Source organism: Dendrobium catenatum, unplaced genomic scaffold (assembly GCF_001605985.2).
Source record: "Dendrobium catenatum unplaced genomic scaffold, ASM160598v2 fragScaff_scaffold_1486, whole genome shotgun sequence".
NCBI lineage: Eukaryota > Viridiplantae > Streptophyta > Magnoliopsida > Asparagales > Orchidaceae > Dendrobium > Dendrobium catenatum.
The window spans coordinates 1,746-9,549 of NW_021319948.1; the positions used below are offsets into that span (position 1 = coordinate 1,746).

The following is a 7,804-nucleotide window of genomic DNA, read 5'->3' on the forward strand; positions in this document are numbered from 1 at the left end:
AAATCATCATGAAGCATTTCACATGGAGTGATGGTACCATGTGAGCTCTTAATACAAGAGAACTCAAAATGCTATATAAACACTAGGAAGAAAGTCTTCTCAAGTGATGTGGGACTAAAGAAAAGAGTTGAAAATGAACTCATAAGTCATAACACATATAATGCATATAAAAAATTATTTTAAATAAATTTTTAATTAAATATTTTTTATGTAAATGAACTTTATTATTAGTTAATAATAAAAAATTATTTATTTATACTAAATAAAAATATTTATCATTAATAATTTTATGTATTTAATTATTTATTAATTATATTAAGATATAAATTTATAAAAGAAATTTGGTATACACACATAAAAATGTAAAATTTATTTAATCATATAATATAAAAATAAGAATAATTTATAATTAAATTATAAAACTTATGTTATAATTAAATTTATATATAAATATGTTAATTATATATTAAATTATATTGATTATTATATAAAATTTAATTTACATTAAAAATTAAATTTATAATTCAAAAAATATTAAATTTAAAATTATCATTTTTTTATGAGTGTAATTCTTATAAATATGAGTTTTATTAAATTTTGTTCTTTTATTTGAGATTTTAATATTAATTCTTTTTACTTAATTATATTAAATTTTATGTTTTCATAGTTTTTTTTTTAATTTAATTTGTCTTCCAAACTTTGAATGATAACATTATTATTATCTTAATTTATTAAATTTTAATAATATTTATATTTATTACGTCATCCGGTTCGACCCCGGTTAGACCGGTTGAACGGTCGAAACGTGAACCTCTCCTTCTTCCGGTTCGTTGTCCGGTCCGGTTTTCACAGCCTTGGTGCTTATCTATTTATGTGAGAAATAATTAAAGTGCTCAATCTAGAGAAGATTGAGGAGAATAGAGAAGATGAAAGAGGGGCTACTTATGATAAGAATATAAGAGAAGATGAAAAAGAATATTATTATTTTCTTTCATTTTATTTCATATGTCGACAGCCAGCATAAAACTTGTCGAATAATCATGACATGAATCTCACTTTACTTTATAAAATCAAAGACATTATCACTACTAGTGAAATCTCTATTAGAATTATACGAGCACATCTCAATCAAATAGTTACAAATAATTTTCTAGAAAACTTTTTTATTTTATTTCATATAGTCATTAAATTATATTCTAAAATTTTTTTAAGGATTACTCTTGAATAAGTTTCTAGCATCTTCAATATTTTTTTCTAGAATATGAGCTCTTTATCTAGACAGCTAAATTTCAAATACTAATATGTTAAAATTAAATTTAACTTCTCGTGAGAGGGGGAGAGAGAGGAAACACCCTTTAAAAAAAAGAGAGAAGGATTTAAATGGAGATAGCTTCCCAAGACATTTCAGCTTGTCTCAAAAGTTTTTTTTTTTTTTGGGTGGGGGGAGGAGATTTTTTATTTTTTAATATAATATTATTATTTATTATTTTCTTACTTTTATCCTTTTAATCATCTTTTTATACTTCTAATTTTTTTAAATAAATTACATTAGAATATTATAATCAGAATCAAATTATGATATATTAAAATTTTTTGAATTTAGAATACTGGATGACGTGCTCTTAGGGGTGCAAACAAGTTGAGTCGAGCTCGAGTCGGGGGTGTTCGAGTCGAGCTCGACAATCAAAACCCGGGCTCGAGCTCGAGCTCGAACTCGAGTCGATCTCGAGGTCGACTCGTTGTCATATCGAGCGGCTCGTCGAGCTCGGCTGTCGAGCCCGTCCTAACATCCGTCGTCTTGAGAGTTGAGACCCGAGTTCCGCCCTCATCGCGTCTGTCGTCATCGAGCTCGTTCGTCGTCATCCAAGCTCTGCCGTTGAGATTGTCTCCCGAACTCGTAGCATCCGTTGTCGAGAGAACTGACGTCCCGAGACGGCGAGAACCAACAAGCTCTAGACGAACTCTGTCGTCAATATCCATCACCCTAAGCTTGCAGTTGTGTCTTACCGTCGTGCCGACCTCGTCTGCCGTCAAGAACTGATGTCCCGAGATCTGAGGAGCTCTGGAAGAGCTATGCCATCGATATACATCGCCTGAGCTTGCAGTCGCGCCTGCCCGTCGTACCTAGCTCGTCCGTCGTCCAGAACCGACGTCCCGAGATCCAACAAGCTCTGAATAAGCTACGCCGTCGATATCCATCATCCTGAGCTCGCTGTCATGTCCACCAGTCATCCCGAGCTCGTCAGCCGTTGATCCGCCCGTGCTCCACCATTGTTTGGATTTCCCACCCGCGATATTTAGATTTCCCGAATCCCGCCCGCGAGCTCAGCCATTGAGCTGCTCGTCGAGCCAACGAGTCGAGTCCGACTTATGTTCGAACTCGAGCTCGATTAGCTATTGAGCTCGAACTCGTGTTCGAGCTCGACTCGCAAGCTCGATAAGCTCGACTCGTCGAGCCTGTTATCGAGTCGAGTCTGAGCCGGCTCGCGAGTCGGCTTGACTCGGTTGCACCCCTACGTGCTCTCATTTATCTCCAAATAATACAGTGACCGCAAAGAATAATTTCTCCATAGCTCCACCGCTGAATAGAAATATTCTCACACCAACCTTACATAAAATCTCATCTTGCATATTAGCCATTGCAAGCTCATCAAAGTATGACGCCCCTATGGATTCTCTTCATACTCTTCCTCCTCTTCATTATTCATCTAAGAAGAAGGAAAAGGACGTTGAATCCTCGCCGGAGACTTCCTCCGGGCCAACCACCACTCCCCTTCATCGGAAACCTCCATGAGCTCCTCGGCGACCTCCCCCACATCACCCTCCGCAACCTCTCTCATAAGTACGGCCCGCTCATCCACCTCAAATTAGGCCAAATCCCGACCATCATCGCCTCCTCGCCGGAAACCGCCGCAGATATCATCAAAACATAAGATTTCGTCTTCTGCAGCCGCCCGTTCTTCGCCACCACCGACCGCTTCTCCTACGGCGGCCTCGACATCGCTTTCTCTCCTTATAATGATCACTGGCGGCGTATCAGAAGGTTTGTCAACGCCGAGATCTTCAGCGCTGCGAGAGTACAGGTAATTGCCATTTTTTAATTCAATTATTAATTTGTATTTCCATCCATGTGCCGCTTAAAAAAATTAATCTTTTAATTACTTTAATAAGAATTTTTATAGCTAAAACATAACCCGAAGTGCTGTTGGCCAATATAAATTCTTAATTGCCCGCAAAGCATTGATCAGGTTCTTTTCAATGATTCGGGGATTAATGCCTTTTGTTCCACTACTGTGCTGCATCTTAGTAGAAACTTGTCGAATCACTCTCCTTTGCTTCTTAACATTAATAATAATCATATTAATGTTTATTCTCAATTCAGGTTTCAGAATATGTGGTTACTTAACAACGCCTTCTTTGGGGTTGTTAAGGATAATTGGCAAGCTCCCCTTCATCCTGACAACTCCTTTGTTGGTATGAAAAGGCTTTGGTTCAATCTTAGGAGATTGAAACATGTTCTCAATTGGTGGAATCGTAATATTTTTAGAAATATTTTCACTAATATTCTGCAAGCTGAGTAATGTGTGGCTTTTAATGAGAACTTATGCTAAATTAATCCTTCTGATGTTAATTTGTCGTTGCTTAATCAATCTAAATTTGGTATTTTTAACTTTCAAGATCAGGAAGAGATTTTTTGGAAGCAGAAAGCTGCTGCTAAGTATTTGGTTGAGGTGACATTAACACTAAGTACTTTCATGCTTAAACTAAGAGAAAAAGGGCTAAGAATAGTATTACTAACATTCAAAGAGAGGATGGTTCGGTTTCTAATGATACTGCTGAGATTTCTAATCTTGTTGTTAATCATTTTAATAACCATTTTAATAAAGTTTTTAATCCTATTCAAGCCATGGATCATTCTTTTATTCCCAAACTTATTTCTAATGAGGATAACGTTTTCCTTTCCTCTCCTCCCTCCTTTGAAGAAGTTAAAGATACTATTTTTTGTATGAATAATGATTTTGTTGTGGGTCCTAATGGTTACACGACTCTTTTCTTTCAAAAATGTTGGCATATTATTTATAATGATATCTTTTCGGCTTCTTTAGATTTTTTTGCGAGTACTCCAATTCCTAAATTTTTTATGTCCACTTCTCTTGTGCTTATTCCTAAATGTACTGCTATTCAAACGTGGAATGATTTTAGGCCTATTAGTCTTTGTACTTTTTTTAATAAATTGATTTCTAAGATTATTTTGAATCATTTATCTTCTTTGTTGCCTAAAATTGTCTCTCCTTTTCAAATGGGCTTTGTTAAAGGTAGGGCTATTACGGATAATATTCTTTTGGCTCAAGAATTAACTCAAGATTTAGATGTTAAGATTAGAGGGGGCAATATGATTTTGAAGCTTGACATTGCCAAGGCTTATGACAATATTAGTTGGAAGTTCATTTACTTTATGCTTGACCTTTTTCGTTTTAACACTACCTTTATTAACCTTATTAAAAATTGTGTTGAAAATGTTTACTTTTCTATTATTTTGAATGGTTCTAACTACAACTTTTTCAACTCCTCCCATGGTTTAAGGCAGGGCGATCCTATTTCACCTGCTCTCTTTATCATTGCGGCTAAATTTCTTTCTAGAGGTATTTCCAATTTATTTGAACTTAGTCCATGCCTTAATTATAGAAGTATGGGAGGCTCTTATTTATCCCATTTATGTTTTGCTGATGACTTTATTGTTTTTACTAATGCTACTATTAATAAAATTCAGAAAATTATGGCTTTTTTCAATCATTTTGAGTTAGTTAGTGGCCTCTCTTTTAGTAAAAATAAATGTTCTTTTATTACCTCTAAAAGGATTCCCAATGATCATATTCGTGCTATTAAAGATGCTACTGGCTTTACTCATACGAATTTGCCTATCAAGTATCTTGGTGTTCCCCTGTTCAAAGGTACAAAACAAACCTTCTTATTTGATGAACTTATTGCCTCTGTTCACAACAAACTTTTATCGTGGGATTCTAATATTCTTAGTTTTGATGGTCGGATTACTTTAATTAAAAGTGTGTTTTGTTCTTTACTTGTTTATGTGTTTCAGACTTTGTTTCCTATTCAAACTGTTTGTAATAGGATTCACAAGATTATTAATAAGTTTTTTTGGAAGGGTACTCTCTCTTCTTCTAAAATTATGTGGTTTTCTTGGGAGAAATGTTGTGGTGTGTTGGACGAAGGTGGTCTTGGTTGCAAGTCCCTTTCTGACATTGCTAATGCCTTCTTTTTAAACTTTGGTTTAAATTGCGCTCTAAAGACAATCTTTGGTCTAAATTTATGATTTCTAAATATTGTGTGGCTAATCACCCCACCGTTGTGTCCACTAAAATTGGTGACTCTAAAGTTTGGAAAAGATTGTGTAAAATAAAATGGGAGATGGAGCCTTTTATTTCGTGTGGGCTTGGTGATGGCAACATCTTTTTCTGGCAAGATAAATGGCTTGGTAAGGACTCTATTGAATCCATTTTGAACTCTACTTCTTCTAATTCTGTTAAAGTTAATTTTTTCTTTAAAGATCACGGTTGGGATGTTGAGAAATTATCTAACTGTATCCCGGATTGCGTTATTTCGAGAATTCTTAACTTGCCTATTAATTTTAATTCTAAAGATATTATTCTGTGTGATTTTTCTAATGATTGGGAGTTTCATATTAAGAATGCTTGGCATTCTTTTAGAAGTAAAGGTAGCATGGATAAGATCTTTGCGAACATTTGGCACAAGAGCATCCCCTCCACGGTTTCCGTTTTTCTTTGGAGACTTCTTCATAAACGGATTCCTACGGAAGACAACCTCATTAAAAAGGGCTTCATTCTTGCTTCGAAATGCCAATGTTGTTTTCATATTGAAAACATACATCATGTGTTCGTCTCTGGTCCTGTGGCTGTCAGAACTTGGGTCTACTTTGATGATCTATTTCAATTAAATACTTTTAATGCGCATCTCCCCCTTAATGTTTTACTTATGACTTGGTTTGTTGATACTAAAGGTCACATTCGCAATATTATCCCTTCCCTTATTTTTTGGTTTATTTGGCTTGAAAGAAATAACTCCCTGTGCAATGGAGTTAGGATGAACCGCCTCAATATTATCCAAAGGGTTAAAGATAAGGTCCTAAATAAGAAAATAAACATCTATTTTCGGAGACTAGCTTCACTTGAATATAGTTGTATATGATTGACTCGAACTTATTAAATATCCTACTTGATTTTTTTAGTATTCTTTAAAAGGATTATTGTATATTACAATTATGAGATTAAGCTTGGTCATTTGGAGGTCTTAGAGTTAAATCCATTGTATTAATTGGCTCAATTTAGTGAAAATTATTTTAGACTTTTAATTTGATTGTATTAAATATGTTTTATTTAAATTTATCTTTTGAAATTCATAACGGTAATCCCCTAAATATTTGAAAAACTTCTAACCTATCAATATATACAGGGATGCAAGCTAGGTGAATTCTTTGAAAGAATTTTAATAAAGACACATTTCAGCATTTATAAATTTCAATTTAAACAAATTAACTCACAAGATTTCTTTGAATGACTAAATTATGATAATACATTGAATGTTAAATAAATTTTATAAAAATTTCTTCTATCAGCGTTAGTTCATTATAATGAAATTTTGGTAAAAGAGAGGAGTTATACCGTTTGTATCTTCAAAATTTGAAGCAATATTAGCCTGTAAAGAAAGCTAGAAATTGAAGGTGATGATTTTAGTTCTAAATATTATCTCTTATCCTTTAAGCATTAAAGTTCTCTATATACTGAATTTCACAAATTGGAGTCTACCAACAAATAAGAACATTTTTGCTTTCCAACCATCAAGAAGGGGTTGAAAATCAGAAACATGAAGTTTCTGAGAAGTAATAGGTAGAGGTAGGCCTAAAAAGGGAGATGTCTTAGATGGCTTGGTCGCATAAAACGTCGGTCTTCTAATGACCATGTTAAAAGAGTAGATATATTAGATTCAGCTTATGCTAACAAAGGTAGATGTAGACTTATAAATACTTGGTTAGAAAATATTAAAATGATTTTTTTATTAGATTTAAATGAGAATTTGATTCTTAATAGGATATAATATGAAAGAAGGATTCATATAGTCGATCCGTTGGTAGGAATAAAAGTTTTTTGTTGTTTTTGTTGTCTGTATCTCATTGAGTTGATGCACCAAATTTCAAGGATTTATATGCATAACAATCAAAACTTTTTTATTTATTCATTTAACATATAAATTTCAATAATTGCATAATCCAACACATTTTTATCTCTTTTAGCTTGCCCTAACAATCTCCTTTGACTTCCTTTTTTTCTTAAGCAATCGATGTGTTGCCCTAGCGAGCTCCATTGCTACTTCCTACGTCAAAGTCATCGATGCCTTGTTCTAGTGAGCTCCATCAAGACTTTCCTTTCCCTGAGTTGACATTATTATCATTGTTTTGTCTTAGTGAGCTATGTATGTATGACAATATATGACCAATGTGACAGGACCAAAACGTGCGAAGGTGACAACAATGACATGATCGACGTCATGAGAACACATGCGAGATGATGAGACATAAACAAGACGATGTTTGGGTTTTATTGATATTTAAAACTTTAAGTGTTATCTGAATAAATAAGAAGTTTATATGTTAAATATATAAATTTGAAAAATTTTGTCTACTATGTATATGAATTCTCCTATAATTTTTTTATTTTAATTTCAGCCCTAATAAATATGTAAATTGAATAATTGACAAATTAACTTGGAT

The 7,804-nt window shown here is 33.6% G+C and overlaps 1 long non-coding RNA gene across 1 annotated transcript; it reads left to right on the top strand.

Annotated features, from left to right (window-relative positions):
- The first annotated feature begins 2,602 nt into the window (after positions 1–2,602).
- On the top strand, positions 2,603–7,753 carry LOC114581056. Its single transcript, XR_003702860.1, has 3 exons — positions 2,603–3,083; positions 7,369–7,437; positions 7,539–7,753. It is a non-coding gene; the product is annotated as an uncharacterized LOC114581056 (long non-coding RNA).
- Positions 7,754–7,804: the final 51 nt, after the last annotated feature.